Here is a 5,000-nt window from a genome sequence, read left to right on the forward strand (position 1 = left end):
AACGAACGGAAATGTAGATGAGAGGGAGGGAGGGAGCTTGCATTATGCAAACTTCCAGACCACGTGGGTACATGCTATTAGTCCAGAGCACGTAGTTCGTAGTCCTTCGTCAACACCGCTTGTGCCCAACGTGAGTGAAGTAGACACCCCACGCCACGCTGTCATCAAGGTCTACATAAATACTTATATAGACCTTAGCTCTCATCACTCCGCCCATCCCTTGTCGGATATAAAGCGACCCAGCCTGACGCACTCAGACTCACATCCTCTCCAAGATCGACCTAGCTTGACCTCTGCTTCAGACCAACCAGCACTGAGCAGTCCTGCTCGTATCGTGTTTAATTCTACTTGTGTGTAAGATCTTAATGATAAAGAGTGAAGCCGTTTACGTAATATTACCCTGCCCCACCAGTATCAGTTATATAAGGAGGAAGAGAGTGGTTTAAGATTAGAAAACGAGAGCGAGAGAGAACAAGAGCAAGAACGAGAGCGAGAGAGAGAGAGAGGGAGAGGAAGAGAGAGAGAGAGAGAGAGAGACAGCGAGAGAGAGAGAGACCGAGAGAGAGAGAGACCGAGAGAGAGAGAGAGAGAGACAGCGGCAGCGAGAGAAAAAGAGAGAGCGAGCGAGAGAGAGAGAGAGACAGCGAGAGAGAGAGAGACAGTGAGAGAAAGAGAGACAGCGAGAGAGAGAGAGACAGCGAGAGAGAGAGACAGCGAGAGAGAGAGAGAAAGAGAGAGGGGGTGAGAGAAAGAGAGAGAGTAGAAGAAAGCAACCAAACAAGGCAAAATAAATAGATGAGAACAGCGAGAGAGAAGAAGAGAGGGGTGAGAGAAAAGAAGTAGAAGAAAGCAACCAAACAAGGCAAAATAAATAGATGAGAAAAAAATAAGAGAGACAACGCAGGAAAGAAGGAAAAAAGATCACATATCCGAGAGCGAGAGAGAACGAGTAGCAAGAGCGAAGCGCAAAGGGAAGACAACAGACAGCGAGAGAAGACAAGCGAGAGAGAGAGAGACAAGCGAGAGAGAGAGACAGCGAGAGAAGAGAGAGAGAGACAGCGAGAGAGAGAGACAGCGAGAGAGAGAGAGAGAGACTAGAGAGAGAGAGAGAGAGAGAGAGAGAGAGAGAGAGAGAGAGAGAGAGAGAGAGAGAGAGAGAGAGAGAGAGAGAGAGAGAGAGAGACAGAGAGAGAGAGAGAGACGGCGAGAGACAGAGAGAGAGAGACGAAGAGAGAGAGAGAGGGACAGCGCGAGAGAGAGAGAGAGACAGCGAGGGAGGAGAGAGAGAGAGAGAGAGAGAGAGAGAGAGAGAGAGAGAGAGAGAGAGAGAGAGAGAGAGAGAGGGAGAGAGAGTGAGAGAGAGAGAGAGAGAGAGAGAGAGAGAGAGAGAGAGAGAGAGAGAGAGAGAGAGAGAGAGAGAACCAAACAAGGCAAAATAGATAGAGAAAGAAAAAAAAAAGAGAGACAACGCAGGAAAGAAGGAAAAAAAGATACTATATCCGCAGCCAAAACACAAACTAACACACACACACACACGCACCCAAGGACAAACAAACAAATACACCTCCCACGCTATCAACACACACAAAACCATGTTTACCTCCACCAACATCGTGTTTACGCGCTGCAATCAAAAAGTATCTCAGAATACCCGGCTCCTACCGCCTTCAGATACTCGAAACTATACACTACTTTAGGAAAATGTTGACTCGGAATCTTGACGTTTGTTAATGTTTATATATAGTTCTTGATATCATTTGTTTGTCTGATGAACTCTCACGATGTCAAATAAAGGGAAAGTAAAAAGGTAGGTATAAACATAGTTTCTGGAACGTTGTGTTAGGCTAGGAAGGTCGAGTGTGATAGAAACGTTACTTGAATTTGGTCTCTTGGTGACAGTGTGTGAGAAGGGGTAAATGTATTGATTTTTTTTGTCTGTATGTAAGAAGGAGTAAACGTTTCTGACTTTGTTTTAAGTTTGTAAGGGGTAAATGTTTTTGAATTTGGTCTCTTGGTCTCAGTATGCGAGAAGTGTAAATGTATTTTATTTTTTGTCTGCATGTGAGAAGGAGTAAACGTTTCTGAATCTGTTCTAAGGTTGTAATGGGTAAATGTTTTTGAATTTGGTCTCTTGGACTAAGTTTATGAGAAGGAGTAAACGTTTCTGAATTTGGTATCTTGGTCATAATTTGTGAGGAGTAAACGTTTCTGAATTTGGTATCTTGGTCATAATTTGTGAGGAGTAAACGTTTCTGAATTTGGTATCCTGGTATAAGTATGTGAGGAGTAAACGTTTCTAAATTTTGTCTTTCGGTCTAAGTGAAAAGAAATTTTGCTTGTTGGATTATAATGCCAAATCATGTGGGTCTTAAGTGGATATGTTTAAGATAAGATTATAACATTAGAGTGCAAGTGCACCAAAGTCTAAAGAAAAAAGAGAAAAAAATAGACAAAAAATATTTTAACAAATAAATCTACAAGAAATAGTTATAAAGATGAGGACACAAAAAGACACACAGATACACTAGCAGGCAAACATACACACACATAATCAAAAGGCAGAAAAAGCGGATAATTACAAAAAAACAACAACAAAGGCATACGCAAATAGACAAGCGAATAAATACATAAATAAATGAACACGAACTCAAAGAAACAGAGAGGAAAAAAAATGAATAAATTTATTAAACAAAGCCACTTATAACCTCCTCCACCCCACTGACCTAACCTCCCCCCGCCCCACCCTTCTTCTTCCCACACCAAAGCTATCCCCCAACACCCCCTCCCCTCCCCCAATTGCATTTTGTTGCATGTTGCACCATAATTACCAAGTTGCCGAGAGAAATTGCAAGAATATGATGAAGTTGGGGAAACGCTGGCTCGTGCTTGGAAATTATGCTCGAGGAAATAAAGTCTCGAGGAAATCGGCCAAGGAATTTATTTATATTTTATTTGTCTTTCTGTTCGTGCGTTTATGTCTATTTAATTGTTATATTTTGTTCTCTTTGTTATATCTGTTTATTGGATATGTATATGCTGTTTGCTGATCTTTCTTTTTTTTTATTCGGTACATCTGTTTGTAATTAATGAGACAAAGAAATAAAGATGACGGTGTGATAATTTTTTTGATTATCGAGGTGACTTAAATTTAAATAAATCTCGCAGGGAACATAAATATCAATAAACTGCATAAACATATAAACAAAAACTCTCTCTCTCTCTCTCTCTCTCTCTCTCTCTCTCTCTCTCTCTCTCTCTCTCTCTCTCTCTCTATATATATATATATATATATATATATATATATGAATATATATATATATATACATACATATATACATATACATATATGTATACATGTATATATATATATATATATATATATATATATATATATATATATATATATATATATATATATATATATATATATATATTGTGCGCGTTCATCTAACGATCTATCTATCCATCTATCAATCCATCCATCAATGTATGTATGTATACATGTATCCACCCATCCATCTATCCATCTATCTATCAGCACTCCTCTCCTCCTCACGCCCGCAGCACAGACAGCCTCTCCCTCACGCCCGCAACACAAGGACCGCCCATTATCTATCTATGACACGTATCACTTCATGTCTCATTTATTGTGGTGCTCGGGGATCGACATTTGAAATGAGCGGGAGCTGGTGTTCATAATGCGACGTGAAGTTAATCTCATTCGAATGATAAAAAAAAAGTGTTTTGTTTTAATTTTTTTAATCATTAATAAAAAAAAGGTTGAAAATTCGTAGTTGGTATTTCATGTTGGGCTTTGAATTCAGGTTGGTAATGTTGTGAAATGGTGTGTATTTCAGTGCTTTTGGGTCTCTCTCTCTCTCTGTCTCTGTCTCTGTCTGTCTCTGTCGTTCCCTCTGTCTCTCTCTCTCTCTCTCTCTCTCTGTTTCTGTCTCTGTCGCTCCCTCTGTAGCTCTCTCTCTCTCTCTCTCTCTCTCTCTGCCTGTCTCTTTTTTCTCCTTTTACCCCCCCCCCTCTTGTCTTTATCTCTCCCTCTTATCATTTTTCTCTCTCTTTTTGTTTTTACACTCTCTCTTTTTCCTCTCTTCCTCTATCTCTTCTTCCCTCCACTCCGTCTCTCCTCCCTCTCTTCCTCAACCCCCCTCTCTCACTTCTCCCCTTCTCGCTCTCTCTTTCTCTATCTCTTCTTCCCTCCACTCCGTCTCTCCTCCCTCTCTTCCTCAACCCCCCTCTCTCACTTCTCCTTCTCGCTCTCTCTTTCTCTCTCTCTCCCTCCCCACTCTCTCTTCTCCCCCTCTCACTCTCTCCTTCTCTTATCTGTCTATCTGTCTGTCTGTCTCTTACGTTTTTTCATTACTTGTTGACGTCGATGTCGAGTGCGACTGACGTAGAGAAAAACAAAGACAATGAAAGACTGCACTAAAATAGAAAATTAAATTCCTCATTAATCTGAAAAAAAAATGCAATGGCTTTTATCTCGTCGAGGAGCGAGATGAAAAAAAAAGGAAAATAAGGAAGAAAAGAGAAAGAACGAGAAATGAAAAGGATATTATCACCGATATCTTCACCACAACAACCGAAAAAACTGGATTCAAAAAGATTTTTTCTCTCTTTTTTCTTCAGCAAAGCCAAGATGTCCTAATTAGATCAGAATACAAACAAACAAGCATTGTGAGGCAAGAACACGGGGAGAATAACTCGGTGCAGCTTTATGTTATTCGCCACAACAGTCGAGCGCTTCAAGGCCTCGCGGATGACAAAAGAAGCAAGCCTTGCGCACGGTACGAATGATTGTTATTTTCTAATTCCTGGCGTTATTTTTACATCTTGTTCACCCTGTTTGATTGTATGCTGTGTTATGCTGATTATGCGAATATATGTTGCTTTATTAAGTTGTTTTTCTTCTGCCTATGATTTAAAAGATCAAATTATTCAGTTCGAAAGATTTTTGTTTTTCGTTCACATACGCGCAGAGGTGTGGC

The sequence above is a fragment of the Penaeus vannamei genome, chromosome 3 (genome assembly GCF_042767895.1).
Source record: "Penaeus vannamei isolate JL-2024 chromosome 3, ASM4276789v1, whole genome shotgun sequence".
Lineage (NCBI taxonomy): Eukaryota > Metazoa > Arthropoda > Malacostraca > Decapoda > Penaeidae > Penaeus > Penaeus vannamei.